Source organism: Mus musculus, chromosome 15 (genome assembly GCF_000001635.26).
Source record: "Mus musculus strain C57BL/6J chromosome 15, GRCm38.p6 C57BL/6J".
Classification (NCBI taxonomy): domain Eukaryota; kingdom Metazoa; phylum Chordata; class Mammalia; order Rodentia; family Muridae; genus Mus; species Mus musculus.
The window spans coordinates 60,957,451-60,977,550 of NC_000081.6; the positions used below are offsets into that span (position 1 = coordinate 60,957,451).

At 40.7% G+C, this 20,100-nt stretch overlaps 1 long non-coding RNA gene across 1 annotated transcript in view; it reads left to right on the forward strand.

The window, feature by feature from the left end:
- The window catches only part of 4930402D18Rik, a 14,036-nt gene extending 4,147 nt beyond the window's left edge, over positions 1-9,889 (forward strand). Inside the window, exon 4 of the long non-coding RNA XR_001781666.1 lies at positions 9,787-9,889. This is a non-coding gene — a long non-coding RNA (RIKEN cDNA 4930402D18 gene). The remainder of the gene's footprint in view (positions 1-9,786) is intronic.
- The last annotated feature ends 10,211 nt before the right edge of the window (positions 9,890-20,100 follow it).

The following is a 20,100-nucleotide window of genomic DNA, read 5'->3' on the forward strand; positions in this document are numbered from 1 at the left end:
CGGGGTACTGGTTAGTTCATACTGTTGTTCCACCTATAGGGTTGCAGATCCCTTTAGCTCCTTGGCTACTTTCTCTAGCTCCTCCATTGGGAGCCCTATGATCCATCCATTAGCTGACTGTGAGCATCCACTTCTGTGTTTGCTAGGCCCCGGCATAGTCTCACAAGAGACAGCTACATCTGGGTCCTTTCGATAAAATCTTGCTAGTGTATGCAATGGTGTCAGCGTTTGGATGCTGATTATGGGGTGGATCCCTGGATATGGCAGTCTCTACATGGTCCATCCTTTCATCTCAGCTCCAAACTTTGTCTCTGTAACTCCTTCCATGGGTGTTTTGTTCCCAATTCTAAGGAGGGGCATAGTGTCCACACTTCAGTCTTCATTCTTCTTGAGTTTCATGTGTTTAGCAAATTGTATCTTATATCTTGGGTATCCTAGGTTTGGGGCTAATATCCACTTATCAGTGAGTACATATTGTGTGAGTTCCTTTGTGAATGTGTTACCTCACTCAGGATGATGCCCTCCAGGTCCATCCATTTGGCTAGGAATTTCATAAATTCATTCTTTTTAATAGCTGAGTAGTACTCCATTGTGTAGATGTACCACATTTTCTGTATCCATTCCTCTGTTGAGGGGCATCTAGGTTCTTTCCAGCTTCTGGCTATTATAAATAAGGCTGCTATGAACATAGTGGAGCATGTGTCCTTCTTACCTGTTGGGGCATCTTCTGGATATATGCCCAGGAGAGGTATTGCTGGATCCTCCGGTAGTACTATGTCCAGTTTTCTGAGGAACCGCCAGACTGATTTCCAGAGTGGTTGTACAAGCCTGCATTCCCACCAACAATGGAGGAGTGTTCCTCTTTCTCCACATCCTCGCCAGCATCTGCTGTCACCTGAATTTTTGATCTTAGCCATTCTGACTGGTGTGACGTGGAATCTCAGGGTTGTTTTGATTTGCATTTCCCTGATGATTAAGGATGTTGAACATTTTTTCAAGTGCTTCTCTGCCATTCGGTATTCCTCAGGTGAGAGTTCTTTGTTCAGTTCTGAGCCCCATTTTTTAATGGGGTTATTTGATTTTCTGAAGTCCACCTTCTTGAGTTCTTTATATATGTTGGATATTAGTCCCCTATCTGATTTAGGATAGGTAAAGATCCTTTCCCAATCTGTTGGTGGTCTTTTTGTCTTATTGACGGTGTCTTTTGCCTTGCAGAAACTTTGGAGTTTCATTAGGTCCCATTTGTCAATTCTCGATCTTACAGCACAAGCCATTGCTGTTCTGTTCAGGAATTTTTCCCCTGTGCCCATATCTTCAAGGCTTTTCCCCACTTTCTCCTATATAAGTTTCAGTGTCTCTGGTTTTATGTGAAGTTCCTTGATCCACTTAGATTTGACCTTAGTACAAGGAGATAAGTATGGATCGATTCGCATTCTTCTACACGATAACAACCAGTTGTGCCAGCACCAATTGTTGAAAATGCTGTCTTTCTTCCACTGGATGGTTTTAGCTCCCTTGTCGAAGATCAAGTGACCATAGGTGTGTGGGTTCATTTCTGGGTCTTCAATTCTATTCCATTGGTCTACTTGTCTGTCACTATACCAGTACCATGCAGTTTTTATCACAATTGCTCTGTAGTAAAGCTTTAGGTCAGGCATGGTGATTCCGCCAGAAGTTCTTTTATCCTTGAGAAGACTTTTTGCTATCCTAGGTTTTTTGTTATTCCAGACAAATTTGCAAATTGCTCCTTCCAATTCGTTGAAGAATTGAGTTGGAATTTTGATGGGGATTGCATTGAATCTGTAGATTGCTTTTGGCAAGATAGCCATTTTTACAATGTTGATCCTGCCAATCCATGAGCATGGGAGATCTTTCCATCTTCTGAGATCTTCCTTAATTTCTTTCTTCAGAGATTTGAAGTTTTTATCATACAGATCTTTCACTTCCTTAGTTAGAGTCACGCCAAGATATTTTATATTATTTGTGACTATTGAGAAGGGTGTTGTTTCCCTAATTTCTTTCTCAGCCTGTTTATTCTTTGTATAGAGAAAGGCCATTGACTTGTTTGAGTTTATTTTATATCCAGCTACTTCACCGAAGCTGTTTATCAGGTTTAGGAGTTCTCTGGTAGAATTTTTAGGGTCACTTATATATACTATCATATCATCTGCAAAAAGTGATATTTTGACTTCCTCTTTTCCAATTTGTATCCCCTTGATCTCCTTTTGTTGTCGAATTGCTCTGGCTAATACTTCAAGTACTATGTTGAAAACTACCTTCAGTTTCTGAACATTGTTTCCCCCAGGATTAACCATAGGTCACTGAACCAGGATTACCTGAGGCACAGTTCATGTGTGGTCCCTTCCCCTAAATTCACCTCTAGCTCTTCCAGGAAGCTTTGTCTTCTTTGCTCATTTTCTAATGTTTCAGTCAGCATTTCAGCATGTGGAGAAGCCACCCAGAAATGTCTCCTGGAAGCAACTATCAGTATTGGAGAAGGAGAGTCAGGGGCAGAACTTTGGCTTCTTTTCTTCGGTGGCTTTGTTTTCAGTGGCTTCTATACATCTTCTTCGTTCTTCATTCCCTGTATTATTTTATCCATTGTACGCCTTTACATTTTCCCCCTGGTATTAGGGATTGCTCCCAGGACCTCACATATGCTAAGCAAGAAGTTTACCATTGTGGGGCACAAGTCCCTTCCGCTCGACTCGAGCCCCGGGCTACCTTGCCAGCAGAGTCTTGCCCAACACCCGCAAGGGCCCACACGGGACTCCCCACGGGATCCTAAGACCTCTGGTGAGTGGAACACAGCGCCTGCCAGGAGTCTGGTTCGAACACCAGATATCTGGGTACCTGCCCTGCAAGAAGAGAGCTTGCCTGCAGAGAATACTCTGCCCACTGAAACTAAGGAGAGTGCTACCCTCCAGGTCTGCTTATAGAGGCTAACAGAGTCACCTGAAGAACAAGCTCTTAACAGTAACAACTAAAACAGCTAGCTTCAGAGATTACCAGATGGCGAAAGGCAAACTTAAGAATCCTACTAACAGAAATCAAGACCACTCACCATCATCAGAACGCAGCACTCCCACCCCACCTAGTCCTGGGCACCCCAACACAACCGAAAATCTAGACCCAGATTTAAAAACATTTCTCATGATGATGATAGAGGACATCAAGAAGGACTTTCATAAGTCACTTAAAGAATTACAGGAGAGCACTGCTAAAGAGTTACAGGCCCTTAAAGAAAAGCAGGAAAACACAGCCAAACAGGTAGAAATCATTAAAGAAAAACAGGAAAACACATCCAAACAGGTGATGGAAATGAACAAAACCATACTAGAACTAAAAGGGGAAGTAGACACAATAAAGAAAACCCAAAGCGAGGCAACGCTGGAGATAGAAACCCTAGGAAAGAGATCTGGAACCATAGATGCGAGCATCAGCAACAGAATACAAGAAATGGAAGAGAGAATCTCAGGTGCAGAAGATTCCATAGAGAACATCGACACAACAGTCAAAGAAAATACAAAATGCAAAAGGATCCTAACTCAAAACATCCAGGTAATCCAGGTCACAATGAGAAGACCAAACCTACGGATAATAGGAATTGATGAGAATGAAGATTTTCAACTTAAAGGGCCAGCTAATATCTTCAACAAAATAATAGAAGAAAACTTCCCAAACATAAAAAAAGAGATGCCCATGATCATACAAGAAGCCTACAGAACTCCAAATAGACTGGACCAGAAAAGAAATTCCTCCTGACACATAATAATCAGAACAACAAATGCACTAAATAAAGATAGAATATTAAAAGCAGTAAGGGAGAAAGGTCAAGTAACATATAAAGGAAGGCCTATCAGAATAACACCAGACTTTTCACCAGAGACTATGAAAGCCAGAAGAGCCTGGACAGATGTTATACAGACACTAAGAGAACACAAATGCCAGCCCAGGCTACTATACCCGGCCAAACTCTCAGTTACCATAGATGGAGAAACCAAAGTATTCCACGACAAAAACAAATTCACACAATATCTTTCCACGAATCCAGCCCTTCAAAGGATAATAACAGAAAAGAAGCAATACAAGGACGGAAATCATGCCCTAGAACAACCAAGAAAGTAATCATTCAACAAACCAAAAAGAAGACAGCCACAAGAACAGAATGCCAACTCTAACAACAAAAATAAAAGGAAGCAACAATTACTTTTCCTTAATATCTCTTAATATCAATGGACTCAATTCCCCAATAAAAAGACATAGACTAACAGACTGGCTACACAAACAGGACCAAACATTCTGCTGCTTACAGGAAACCCATCTCAGGGAAAAAGACAGACACTACCTCAGAGTGAAAGGCTGGAAAACAATTTTCCAAGCAAATGGACTGAAGAAACAAGCTGGAGTAGCCATTTTAATATCGGATAAAATCGACTTCCAACCCAAAGTTATCAAAAAAGACAAGGAGGGACACTTCATACTCATCAAAGGTAAAATCTTCCAAGAGGAACTCTCAATTCTGAATATCTACGCACCAAATGCAAGGGCAGCCACATTCATTAGAGACACTTTAGTAAAGCTCAAAGCATACATTGCACCTCACACAATAATAGTGGGAGACTTCAACACACCACTTTCTTCAAAGGACAGATCGTGGAAACAGAAACTAAAAAGGGACACAGTGAAACTAACAGAAGTTATGAAACAAATGGACCTGACAGATATCTACAGAACATTTTATCCTAAAACAAAAGGATATACCTTCTTCTCAGCACCTCACGGGACCTTCTCCAAAATTGACCATATAATTGGTCACAAAACAGGCCTCAATAGATACAAAAATATGGAAATTGTCCCATGTATCCTATCAGACCACCATGGCCTAAGACTTATCTTCAATAACAACATAAATAATGGAAAGCCAACATTCACATGGAAACTGAATAACACTCTTCTCAAAGATACCTTGGTCAAGGAAGGAATAAAGAAAGAAATTAAAGACTTTTTAGAGTTTAATGAAAATGAAGCCACAACGTATCCAAACCTATGGGACACAATGAAAGCATTTCTAAGAGGGAAACTCATAGCTCTGAGTGCCTCCAAGAAGAAACAGGAGACAGCACATACTAACAGCTTGACAACACATCTAAAAGCCCTAGAAGAAAAGGAAGCAAATTCACCCAAGAGGAGTAGAAGGCAGGAAATAATCAAACTCAGGGGTGAAATCAACCAAGTGGAAACAAAAAGAACTATTCAAAGAATTAACCAAACGAGGAGTTGGTTCTTTGAGAAAATCAACAAGATAGATAAACCCTTAGCTAGACTCACTAAAGGGCACAGGGACAAAATCCTAATTAACAAAATCAGAACTGAAAAGGGAGACATAACAACAGATCCTGAAGAAATCCAAAACACCATCAGATCCTTCTACAAAAGGCTATACTCAACAAAACTGGAAAACCTGGACGAAATGGACAAATTTCTGGACAGATACCAGGTACCAAAGTTGAATCAGGATCAAGTTGATCATCTAAACAGTCCCATATCACCTAAAGAAATAGAAGCAGTTATTAATAGTCTCCCAACCAAAAAAAGCCCAGGACCAGATGGGTTTAGTGCAGAGTTCTATCAGACTTTCAAAGAAGATCTAATTCCAGTTCTGCACAAACTATTTCACAAAATAGAAGTAGAAGGTACTCTACCCAACTCATTTTATGAAGCCACTATTACTCTGATACCTAAACCACAGAAAGACCCAACAAAGATAGAGAACTTCAGACCAATTTCTCTTATGAATATCGATGCAAAAATCCTCAATAAAATTCTCGCTAGCCGAATCCAAGAACACATTAAAGCAATCATCCATCCTGACCAAGTAGGTTTTATTCCAGAGATGCAGGGATGGTTTAATATACGAAAATCCATCAATGTAATCCATTATATAAACAAACTCAAAGACAAAAACCACATGATCATCTTGTTAGATGCAGAAAAAGCATTTGACAAGATCCAACACCCATTCATGATAAAAGTTTTGGAAAGATCAGGAATTCAAGGCCCATACCTAAACATGATAAAAGCAATCTACAGCAAACCAGTAGCCAACATCAAAGTAAATGGAGAGAAGCTGGAAGCAATCCCACTAAAATCAGGGACTAGACAAGGCTGCCCACTTTCTCCCTACCTCTTCAACATAGTACTTGAAGTGTTAGCCAGAGCAATTCGACAACAAAAGGAGATTAAGGGGATACAAATTGGAAAAGAGGAAGTCAAAATATCACTTTTTGCAGATGATATGATAGTATATATAAGTGACCCTAAAAATTCTACCAGAGAACTCCTAAACCTGATAAACAGCTTCGGTGAAGTAGCTGGATATAAAATAAACTCAAACAAGTCAATGGCCTTTCTCTATACAAAGAATAAACAGGCTGAGAAAGAAATTAGGGAAACAACACCCTTCTCAATAGTCACAAATAATATAAAATATCTTGGCGTGACTCTAACTAAGGAAGTGAAAGATCTGTATGATAAAAACTTCAAATCTCTGAAGAAAGAAATTAAGGAAGATCTCAGAAGATGGAAAGATCTCCCATGCTCATGGATTGGCAGGATCAACATTGTAAAAATGGCTATCTTGCCAAAAGCAATCTACAGATTCAATGCAATCCCCATCAAAATTCCAACTCAATTCTTCAACGAATTGGAAGGAGCAATTTGCAAATTTGTCTGGAATAACAAAAAACCTAGGTTAGCAAAAAGTCTTCTCAAGGATAAAAAAACTTCTGGCGGAATCACCATGCCAGACCTAAAGCTTTACTACAGAGCAATTGTGATAAAAACTGCATGGTACTGGTATAGAGACAGACCAGTAGACCAATGGAATAGAATTGAAGACCCAGAAATGAACCCACACATCTATGGTCACTTGATCTTCTACAAGGGAGGTAAAATCATCCAGTGGAAGAAAGACAGCATTTTCAACAATTGGTGCTGGCACAACTGGTTGTTATCATGTAGAAGAATGTGCATCGATCCATACTTATCTCCTTGTACTAAGGTCAAATCTAAGTGGATCAAGGAACTTCACATAAAACCAGAGACACTGAAACTTATAGAGGAGAAAGTGGGGAAAAGCCTTGAAGATATGGGCACAGGGGAAAAATTCCTGAACAGAACAGCAATGGCTTGTGCTGTAAGATCAAGAATTGACAAATGGGACCTAATGAAACTCCAAAGTTTCTGCAAGGCAAAAGACACCATCAATAAGACAAAAAGACCACCAACAGATTGGGAAAGGATCTTTACCTATCCTAAATCAGATAGGGGACTAATATCCAACATATATAAAGAACTCAAGAAGGTGGACTTCAGAAAATCAAATAACCCCATTAAAAAATGGGGCTCAGAACTGAACAAAGAATTCTCACCTGAGGAATACCAAATGGCAGAGAAGCACCTGAAAAAATGTTCAACATCCTTAATCATCAGGGAAATGCAAATCAAAACAACCCTGAGATTCCACCTCACACCAGTCAGAATGGCTAAGATCAAAAATTCAGGTGACAGCAGATGCTGGCGTGGATGTGGAGAAAGAGGAACACTCCTCCATTGTTAGTGGGAGTGCTGGCTTGTACAACCACTCTGGAAATCAGTCTGGCAGTTCCTCAGAAAATTGGACATAGTACTACCGGAGGATCCAGCAATACCTCTCCTGGGCATATATCCAGAAGATGCCCCAACTGGTAAGAAGGACACATGCTCCACTATGTTCATAGCAGCCTTATTTATAATAGCCAGAAGCTGGAAAGAACCCAGATGCCCCTCAACAGAGGAATGGATACAGAAAATGTGGTACATCTACACAATGGAGTACTACTCAGCTATTAAAAAGAATGAATTTATGAAATTCCTAGCCAAATGGATGGACCTGGAGGGCATCATCCTGAGTGAGGTAACACATTCACAAAGAAACTCACACAATATTTACTCACTGATAAGTGGATATTAGCCCCAAACCTAGGATACCCAAGATATAACATATAATTTGCTAAACACATGAAACTCAAGAAGAATGAAGACTGAAGTGTGGACACTATGCCCCTCCTTAGATTTGGGAACAAAACACCCATGGAAGGAGTTACAGAGACAAAGTTTGGAGCTGAGATGAAAGGATGGACCATCTAGAGACTGCCATATCCAGGGATCCACCCCATAATCAGCATCCAAACGCTGACACCATTGCATACACTAGCAAGATTTTATTGAAAGGACCCAGATGTAGCTGTCTCTTGTGAGACTATGCCGGGGCCTAGCAAACACAGAAGTGGATGCTCTCAGTCAGCTAATGGATGGATCATAGGGCTCCCAATGGAGGAGCTAGAGAAAGTAGCCAAGGAGCTAAAGGGATCTGCAACCCTATAGGTGGAACAACATTATGAACTAACCAGTACCCCGGAGCTCTTGACTCTAGCTGCATATATATCAAAAGATGGCCTAGTCGGCCATCACTGGAAAGAGAGGCCCATTGGACTTGCAAACTTTATATGTCCCAGTACAGGGGAACACCAGGGCCAAAAAGGGGGAGTGGGTGGGCAGGGGAGTGGGGGTGGGTGGATATGGGGGACTTTTGGTATAGCATTGGAAATGTAAATGAGCTAAATACCTAATAAAAAATGGAAAAAAAAAAAAAGAAGTTTACCATTGAGCTACATCCCCAATCCTTGAAAAACAGCTTTACTATGAGATAGGCTCACTAAATTGCCCAATCTGGTCTTGAGCTCATTCTATAGCCCAATCAGGACTTGAACTTGCAGCTTTCCTGCTTCAGCCTATATGCAACCAGCCTATATAAAGGAGGAGATCACATAGTTTGTATTGTACCTGGTCCACCCTTGCCCTCTCCATCTCCCCCTTATTAAGCAACTGTGGCCCCATCTTTCACCACTATGTCTGCTGACCTTGTCCTCAGGAACCCAGATCCTTATGCATCATCTGATACATATATTGCAGAAGTGAATTAAAAATTAAAAGTAAAAATTTTTTTTTCACCTGGATTACTAAACCTATGTATTACTATCCTTCCTGCCCTTCTGTTCAGGCTGCTCAGACAGGGGACTAAAAGGACTTTTAAAAGGGACTTTTGACTGGGTGACATTTGTAGCCTCTTGGATATTCTATACATCACACAATCAAATTTGCAGAGATCCCATTGCTTTCAGCATAGTTCTGTCATTTTGGGTGTGTATGGCATGCATACACATACTTTAAAAACAAGCAAATAAAAAGTAATTAGAGCAGAAGTGATGAACTTGACAGTTTTCTAGCCATTTCTTCTCTTTCAAATCCATTTCCATCTCTCTTTGCCTTTCTTTGTGGCTTCAGTGGGTGAGTATCGATATTGCATTACTCTAAATCCTTTGCCTTCTGGCATGCATTATGATGAGTCTAGCATAGAACAAGCACTACAAATTAAGATACCATTCCTTAGGTACCTTATGATTTTCTAACTGTAGTCCATAGGGTGTTCTCTTAGTTACCATCACCTCCCAACTTGACACAGCCCAGAGCTTTCTGACAGTCTCAGCAGGGCATTGTTTCAACCAGATTGGCAGGAGGGTATGTTTATGGGGGTATTTTCTTGATTGCTATTTAATTTAGGAGGGTTTAGTCACTGACCCACTGTGGACAGACAGTGCATCCCCAGGCAGATGAGCCTGGGCTATATACAAAGCTAGCTGAGCAAGGTGGAAGAAGCTAATAACTTATGTTCCAATCTTCCAGGGTCTCTGCTTGATTCCCACCTCTAGATTCCTTCTTGAGTTCATGGCCTGGCTACCCTAGATAACTGACTATAACCTAGAAGCTGAAGTCCTCTCCAAGCTGTTAAAAGGTCAGTGTTTTTATCACAGCAACAAGAAAGCAACCTAGAACAGATGCTTATATAATTCTTATTTAAAAACTGTTTTGAGGGTGACATTTATTCCCTCTCATAACTTTGATTTATTCAAATATCAAATTTCCAGCAGTATGTCCTGAGAAAAGCTATGCAGACTTTACATATGTTAAGTGGGGGTTTATAGCTTTCTCCATCATGGCTATTGCTATGGGACAAAATGAATATCGTTCTCCTTTTAGCTTTTTCTTTCCTGGCGCTCGTGAAAAAGACCATGGCCAAATTTTTAATGGTTTAAAAACATTAAGAATATACATATAATTTTATAATATAATTTTATACCTCATATACCATTTTTGTATGTGTATTTATCGTAGTTTTCTTGTCTCTTGTTCCAGTCCAAGTCAACATTTTCAAACAATGCATTTCTTGTGACCCATTTTCCTTCCAGTTGAAAACCTGTTTTTTTGTTTTTTTGTTTTTTTACCCTGACCCAGAAATTTGGGAAAGCAGACACTCCCAGTCAGTGTGGGAGGAGGGCCCACTGGGACTAGGTGTCTGCTACTCCATTCACAGCGAAGGTTTAATCACGTGTCTGTCTTTTGTAACACCAGCCTGCTGACTATAACTTACACCCCAAATTCTGTTTCCATAAATAATCCCTGGCAGTTTCATTACAGCCTGGGGTACCCTGGCTAACACTGGTAGCTAACTTAACTCCAATCAATCTTTCTAATGTCTTGCATGATTTGGTTTCATTAGGAGCCAAGGCCGCCACTCACCCCGTGCCTGCTCAGCCACCATGCTGACTTGTGTCTCTTTACTGTGTGAATGAATATGCATTTCAGAAGACCCGAGGCCTCTCTGGGAAGATGGTCCTTCCCAGCGTGTCCGTGTTCTTGCTTTGCACAAAATATGTGTTACATTTTATTAAAGGGCCATTAGAGAATAAAATCTGGGGAGAGGTTGCAAATGGTAGAACAAGTAACTATTTGTTAAATTGGGAACAGTGTGGAATATACTGTTGGTGGAATAATTACTGAGTTATCAAACAGGCCTTTCTTCTAGTGACACTGATTAATTCACGGCCTGTGTGAGACCATTCACCGCCACATCTCTTCCCCTGCCTTTCAGGCTTTGTTTAGCTCTTATTTATGCTCCCATATCTGTTCAAGAGCTGGCCAATTTGAATGACAATGGAACTGATTTAGACATCTGCTAAAAACCTTATGAAGCCAGCATCTTGGGTCATTTTTCTGGTGGGGTTTGATGTGGATACACAGGAGCCAAGGGAGAGAGGAGACAAACCTTTTTCTCTGTGAAGAGACCAGGAACCACTGGGCAACGCTCAGCAGCATGACCTGCCTGCTTCCTATCTGCCCCATGCCACTTCCTCATTAAAACAGGGTGAGAAAAATGAGAGTTAAGGGAATGTTTCCAGCAAGCAGTTTTATTTATGTAGCCAGCATTTCCCCAGCAGACACTACCAAGTCTCTTGAGTGGTCTTGGAGGCCATGCTTTTACCCTTGACTTATTCATGTATAATTACTGCAGAAAATTAGGCATCAGGAGCTCCTTCTTTGACCTCAGCCATGCATGTATAGAAATACACATATAAATGCACATACACATATACATTCATATTCATATACATACGCACACTACACACACATCATCATCGTCCTCAAGCTTTGGGGAGACGAAACTCACAGTCGTCACCACTCAGCCCTTCATGTCACCACTCAGCCCTTCATGTTTTATTATTGTGTATTTGGTTTTGCTTGTGTCATCTGGGTGACCACGGTGTGATCAATAAGTGGACTTATATGAAGTTAAGAGAGCCTTCCTTGCTCCAGGGATAACAGAGTGGTAGATGGAACTTATCTTCCCACCTCCATTCCATCTGCCCACTTTTTCCTTCAGAATCTCAGCAATGAATTTCTTACAAACCACTTTTACATTTTTTTTCAGATCCCTAGAACCTGAGGGTGGATAACACAGTTCATTGTTTTTTCTCACTTTGCTTATCCATTTTGTCGGCCCCTCACATGCAAACCTCAAGGTTTATTAGTTTTAACTGTATAGCATAAATAAGACGTAAATAAAGTAAACAACAGATCAACACACCCTTCCCAGTCCCTCTGCAATCTTAATCAGTGAGCTGTGGCCCTATGTGTGTATGCACATGTGTGCTGCGTATGTGCACATAGATGCTTAGGGATGATAGTGAAGGAATAAAGTCACAGTCTCACACAAGGAAGGACACCAGAAAGAGGGTATTCAGCACCGTGGCTCTACATGGAGAAGATAAGGAGAAACTCCCTGTTAAATATTTACAATTTATAGAAGCAAAACTTGGAGATGACCCTAAGAGAATGCCTCTTTTCTACTTTCTCTAACAAACCACGTGCTATAAACATGAAAGCAGGTGAAATAAAGAATAACTCTGTTCTTTTTCAGGGCCAGGGATTCCTTATGAGAGATCAACATGACGGGGGGGGGGGGTGTTAAAATTGTGATTGTTTTGTGACTAGGACCTTCTTGGCTCTAGGAGCTTATTTGTACAATCCTGATATCTTTCTTCAACAAAACCAGTTCTGGAGGCTGGAATACCAGAAAGTGATAACAATGAGGAAATGATCCTGTTTTCCATCATGAAGCTTTGGGTCATGAGAAGTTTTTTTTTTTTTTTTTTTTTTTTTTATCACATTCTTGGAGGTGAGCAAGATGTCAAAAGCATGTTTTCTTTCTCTTGACCTAAAATGTCTTGCCAAATTGGAGTTCTGTCTGGTTAAGTCATACTGCAGTCTTGATTGAACTCCTGCCTAAGAGCAAGAGAACGTGGAAGGATTAGGGGAGCGTACCAGGTCAAAGGGGCAGTACAGTGGGTTAATTAGGACACCCGTACTGTACCCCTTCTATTCTTATCTGTCTTGTAATATAATGGCTCTTGGGACAAGGGAAACGTTTCTCAATGCTGTGGCAATGATTTTTTAGACACAATGCCAGCAGCCCCAGCAGAAGAAAAGGTTGACAAATCAGAGGTCATAAAATGCAAAGCTTTTGTTTGTGAAAAGACACAGTTATCTGGTGAAAACACAGACTCTGAAGTGTAAGGAAATACTCTTGAATCCTGTATTTGATAAAGGATAAATATCAGCATTTATTTGTAGAACTCTAGCCCAATCAAAAGGTAAACAAGTATCCAGTTAAAAACTTTGAAAAGGATTTGAACAGACCTATCACCAGGGTACACAAATGTTGGAGAGGCACATGATGTATGCTAACATTATCAGTCTTGGGTAGTGTAAACCAAATACCTCCCCATATCCAGTAGGAGGCTGTTGTCAAAAAAGAAAAAAAAAAATAGAATTTAAAATGTCTTGGCATTAATGTAGAGAAACTAAATCTCTTTTTTCCTGCTAGTAGGAATTAAGATAGTATAAACTATGGGAAGTAGTTTGTGGTTCTTCAGAAAATTAAATATTACTGTGTCACCCAGTTATTTATTTCCTGAGTATTTAGACAAGTGAAGTAAAGCAGATATTCAAGCAGATATTGGAATATTCACATCCATAGCAGTACTATCTGTTACAGCTTAAAGATGGAATTGACTAAAATATTTATGAATGGATATATAGAAAACCAAAATGTGATATCTGTATTACATGGACTATAGCTCCGCCTTCCATAAGGAAGAAGATGCTGCCTCATTCCACTTAAAATGGGTGTCAGTTACAGAATGAGGAGGAAGTGAGAGCCTCATGAGGCTAGACTGTGAGAAGTCTTATATGCTTTTGCTTTATGTTTTTAGTCCCCTACCCTTGCCTTGAGCTACCACAATGACACTAATGACAATCAGCCTGAGCCTAAATGAATCTACAGACAGGGAGCAGGCTTGAGCCCAAACCCAGCAAGGAGCCCCAACCTACAACCAGAGCTCCAGGAAGAACCATGAAGGTGAAGTCTGCTTAGGTCACATGATTTTCAGTAACACACAGTTGACTGACTAGGCTTCATCATTAGGGCTGAAACCGTAATCTGGGGGCCAGTTGTTCCGAAGCAGTGTTGTGTGGAAGGCTAATACTGTAAGACCGGAGGTATGCTAATGGTCAGCTAACTGTGCTCCAGTAGAGGTAGGTGTACCTCTGCTACATCTGCTCTATAGCAACTCTGATCTAAACTCTCCACACCTTGTCTACATCCCTGCCTCTTCCTCCCTTTCTCCACTTTTTTTTTTCCTGTGGGTTTCAACTGTGTTTACATGGCTCTGGAACACTGGAAACCCTGGACCAGAGATTTTATTAAGTGTCCTTTTACAAGTCTCCCATTAAGCCCCTAGGTAAGAGAAGATAGCACTTGTCTGAGTGCACACTGTCCTTCACAGTGTCCGGTGTCCAGTCCTATGTAAACTCAACTCCCTTGTACTCATCATGAAGGTATTGTTGACTATTTTCTCAACTTAGCTGTTATCAGAACTATAGTGTAGGCAAAAAAAAAAAAAAAACACATTGTTTAAGACAAAATTGAACCATTATAATAAAGATTAATGCTTTCAGACCACTGTGTATTCTCATTAAGATTCACTAATAGTAGTAAACTCTTAGTAGTTAAAGTTTTCTAGAAGCTCATAAATGATCAATTAAATGAAAATTTAGTGAGTGTGCAGTTCAGATCCCAAAGAACAAACATTTCTCCAAAAGTAGTTTTCTTGGAGCAGTTTCTATCAATAAGCTAACTCTACAGTGCATAGTTTTTTCAGTTTGTTCATGATTTCCCCTTTCATGTACTAACCGACTCCCAACTCACCCAATTCTGTTCTTTCTCTCTTTTTCTAGAAAGCAAACAAGCAAACAAAAGCAAGTAGGAACTTAAGAGAAAAAAAAACCCACAAGAAACATACAAGCAAAACCTATAAAAACAGAATTGGAAGCCATAATATACAAGCAAAAGACCAATAAGAAAGAAAAAAATACCCAAGTTAATATGAGAAAAATAAACTACAAAAAAAAGACATTGAGTTCATTTTTTTTATGTTGGCCATTTATTGTTGCGCATGGGGTCTACCTGACATGTGTTTAATAAACCCAATGAAACTCCTTTGAAGAAAAAATATTTTTATCTTTTTATGCCGGTGTCAACTGCAGATAGCATCTTAGTTAGGGGTGGGAGCTCATGTCCTCTTACCCCTCTCAGTACTGGGACTCTGTCTGGCTTGAACCTGTTCAGGCCTTGTACTTAACTAATGTGAAGTTGCCCCTAACCTTGAGTTTTAGTAAGCAAGGCATTTATTCTTAACCTTTGCCTTTTAAGGGAACTGTGCAAGTCTAGGACTCAGAGAAGAAGAGATTTAGAGACCCATGAATCTTCATTTGCTATTCTTGGGCATGCAATGTTGACCTCTTATTTCTTTACTCCTCAGGGAACCAGCTGAGCCAGTGCTAATAGCCCTTAGTTCTTCATTGCCATAGCAGTCTTTCCTATGCAGACATTAGTTCCCAGAAATGACTTTGCTCCTCAGTTGGCCACTTTCATCATTCATCCAGTGACCAGCAATTAATATTCATTGCAAAGTCACAGGGCTCTTAGTCCCCTCAGTCCTTTATTAAGCAAATATCTTTTTGTCAGCAAGAGCACCAGACCTGGTGTTCCACACCCAACATACATGCCATCTTATTTTAAATCATTTATCTTTAAGTCACTTATTTTATACCTTTTATAGCACACAAACACACACATGCCTGTGCGCGCGCGCGCACACACACACACACACACACACACACACACACACCCCTAAATCGAGTTTTCTCAGCTACAATGGCACTTCAATGTTTTGAGGGGTTTTTTTTTGTTTGTTTGTTTTGTTTTGTTTTTTGTTTTGGTTTGGTTTAGTTTGGTGGTTTTTTTTTTTTTGTTTTTTTTTTTTGTCTTTTTAAACTTTTGATGTTCCTCTCTAATAATTTATTCTGGTTCTATTTTTTAATGCTGGTCAAATCATCTTAATTAGTTTCAACTTACAGATTGAAAAAATAATGTGGACAGCAGCAGCGGTCGCCATCTGGGTTCCGGGACTCCGCGGGACCTAGGAAATTAGTCTGAACAGGTTAGAGGGTGCGCCAGAGAACCGGACAGCTTCTGGGATGGGCGGAAGCACAGAGCTGCTGAGGCAGCACCCTTAGCGGGCCGCAGACAGCTGGCCACCATCCGGACCAGAGGACAGGTGTCCGCCTGGCTTGGGAGGCAGCCTCAGCCTCAGCAGCAGCGGTCGCCATCTTGGTTCCGGGACTCAGCAGAACTTAGGAAATTAGTCTGAACAGGTTAGAGGGTGCGCCAGAGAACCGGACAGCTTCTGGGACGGGCAGAAGCACAGAGCCGCTGAGGCAGCACCCTTGGCGGGCCGCAGACAGCCGGCCACCGTCCGGACCAGAGGACAGGTGTCCGCCTGGCTTGGGAGGCGGCCTCAGCCTCAGCAGCAGCGGTTGCCATCTGGGTTCCAGGACTCCGCGGGACCTAGGAAATTAGTCTGAACAGGTTAGAGGGTGCGCCAGAGAACCGAACAGCTTCTGGGACAGGCAGAAGCACAGAGCCGCTGAGGCAGTACCCTTTGAGGGCTGTAGACAGCCGGCCACTGTCCAGACCAGAGGACAGGTGTCTGCCTGGCTCGGGAGGCGGCCTCAGCCTCAGGAGCAGCGGTCGCCATCTTGGCTCCAGGACTCCCTGGAACTTAGGAATTTAGTCTGCACAGGTGAGAGTCTGCACCACAGAAGCTGACAGCTTCTGGAAACTGCCAAAGCAACACAGCTTCTGAGAGAGGCCCTGTTTTGGGCCTTCTTCTTCGACCAGGAGGAGGTCCAAAAACAAGATATCTGCGCACCTTCCCTGTAAGAGAGCTTGCCAGCAGAGAGTGCTCTGAGCACTGAAACTCAGAGGAGAGAATCTGTCTCCCAGGTCTGCTGAGAGACGGTGACAGAATCACCAGAAGAACAATCTCTAAACAGAGTCAACTATAACTACTAACTCCAGAGATTACCAGATGGCGAAAGGTAAACGTAGGAATCCTACTAACAGGAACCAAGACCACTCACCATCATCAGAACCCAGCACTCCCACTTCGCCCAGTCCAGGGCACCCCAACACACCCGAAAACCTAGACCTAGATTTAAAAGCATATCTCATGATGATGGTAGAGGACATCAAGAAGGACTTTAATAAATCACTTAAAGAAATACAGGAGAACACTGCTAAAGAGATACAAGTCCTTAAAGAAAAACAGAAAAACACAGTCAAACAGGTAGAAGTCCTTACAGAAAAAGAGGAAAAAACATACAAACAGGTGATGGAAATGAACAAAACCATACTAGACCTAAAAAGGGAAGTAGAAACAATAAAGAAAACTCAAAGTGAGGCAACACTAGAGATAGAAACCCTAGGAAAGAAATCTGGAACCATAGATTTGAGCATCAGCAACAGAATACAAGAGATGGAAGAGAGAATCTCAGGTGCAGAAGATTCCATAGAGAACATCGGCACGACAATCAAAGAAAATGGAAAATGCAAAAAGATCCTAACTCAAAATATCCAGGAAATCCAGGACACAATGAGAAGACCAAACCTATGGATAATAGGAGTGGATGAGAATGAAGATTTTCAACTCAAAGGACCAGAAAACATCTTCAACAAAATTATTGAAGAAAACTTCCCAAATATAAAGAAAGAGATACCTATAAACATACAAGAAGCCTACAGAACTCCAAATAGACTGGACCAGAAAAGAAATTCCTCCCGACACATAATAATCAGAACAACAAATGCACTAAATAAAGATAGAATACTAAAAGCAGTAAGGGAAAAAGGTCAAGTAACATACAAAGGCAAGCCTATCAGAATTACACCAGATTTTTCACCAGAGACTATGAAAGCCAGAAGAGCCTGGACAGATGTTATACAGACACTAAGAGAACACAAATTCCAGCCCAGGCTACTATACCCAGCCAAACTCTCAATTACCATAGATGGAGAAACCAAAGTATTCCACGACAAAACCAAATTCACACATTATCTCTCCACGAATCCAGCCCTTCAAAGGTTAATAACAGAAAAAAACCAATACAAGAACGGGAACAATGCCCTAGAAAAAACAAGATGGTAATCCCTCAACAAACCTAAAAGAAGACAGTCACAAGGACAGAATGCCAACTTTAACAACAAAAATAACAGGAAGCAACAATTACTTTTCCTTAATATCTCTTAACATCAATGGTCTCAATTCCCCAGTAAAAAGACATAGACTAACAAACTGGCTACACAAACAAGACCCAACATTTTGCTGTTTAAAGGAGACACATCTCAGAGAAAAAGATAGACACTACCTCAGAATAAAAGGCTGGAAAACAATTTTCCAAGCAAATGGTATGAAGAAACAAGCTGGAGTAGCCATCCTAATATCTGATAAGATTGACTTCCAACCCAAAGTCATCAAAAAAGACAAGGAGGGGCACTTCATTCTCATCAAAGGTAAAATCCTCCAAGAAGAACTCTCAATTCTGAATATCTATGCTCCAAATACAAGGGCAGCCACATTCATTAAAGAAACTTTAGTAAAGCTCAAAGCACACATTGCACCTCACACAATAATAGTGGGAGACCTCAACACACCACTTTCACCAATGGACAGATCATGGAAACAGAAACTAAACAGGGACACACAGAAACTAACAGAAGTGATGAAACAAATGGATCTGACAGATATCTACAGAACATTTTATCCTAAAACAAAAGGATATACCTTCTTCTCAGCACCTCATGGTACCTTCTCCAAAATTGACCACATAATAGGTCACAAAACAGGCCTCAACAGATTCAAAAATATTGAAATTGTCCCATGTATCCTATCAGATCACCATGCACTAAGGCTGATCTTCAATAACAAAAAAAATAACAGAAAGCCAACACTCACGTGGAAACTGAACAACACTCTTCTCAATGATACCTTGGTCAAGGAAGGAATAAAGAAAGAAATTAAAGACTTTTTAGAGTTTAATGAAAATGAAGCCACAACGTACCCAAACCTTTGGGACACAATGAAAGCATTTCTAAGAGGGAAACTCATAGCTCTGAGTGCCTCCAAGAAGAAACGGGAAAGAGCACATACTAGCAGCTTCACATCACATCTAAAAGCTCTAGAAAAAAAGGAAGCAAATTCACTCAAGAGGAGTAGACGGCAGGAAATAATCAAACTCAGGGGTGAAATCAACCAAATGGAAACAAGAAGAACTATTCAAAGAATTAACCAAACGAGGAGTTGGTTCTTTGAGAAAATCAACAAGATAGATAAACCCTTAGCTAGACTCACTAGAGGGCACAGAGAAAAAATCCTAATTAACAAAATCAGAACTGAAAAGGGAGACATAACAACAGATCCTGAAGAAATCCAAAACACCATCAGATCCTTCTACAAAAGGCTATACTCAACAAAACTGGAAAACCTGGACGAAATGGACAAATTTCTGAACAGATACCAGGTACCAAAGTTGAATCAGGATCAAGTTGACTTTCTAAACAGTCCCATATCCCCTAAAGAAATAGAAGCAGTCATAAATAGTCTCCCAGCCAAAAAAAGCCCAGGACCAGACGGGTTTAGTGCAGAGTTCTATCAGACCTTCAAAGAGGATCTAATTCCAGTTCTGCACAAACTTTTTCACAAGATAGAAATAGAAAATACTCTACCCAACTCATTTTATGAAGCCACTATTACTCTGATACCTAAACCACAGAAAGACCCAACAAAGATAGAGAACTTCAGACCAATTTCTCTTATGAATATCGATGCAAAAATCCTCAATAAAATTCTCGCTAACCGAATCCAAGAACACATTAAAGCAATCATCCATCCTGACCAAGTAGGTTTTATTCCAGGGATGCAGGGATGGTTTAATATACGAAAATCCATCAATGTAATCCACTATATAAACAAACTCAAAGACAAAAACCACATGATCATCTCGTTAGATGCAGAAAAAGCATTTGACAAGATCCAACACCCATTCATGATAAAAGTTCTGGAAAGATCAGGAATTCAAAGCCCATACCTAAACATGATAAAAGCAATCTACAGCAAACCAGTAGCCAACATCAAAGTAAATGGAGAGAAGCTGGAAGCAATCCCACTAAAATCAGGGACTAGACAAGGCTGCCCACTTTCT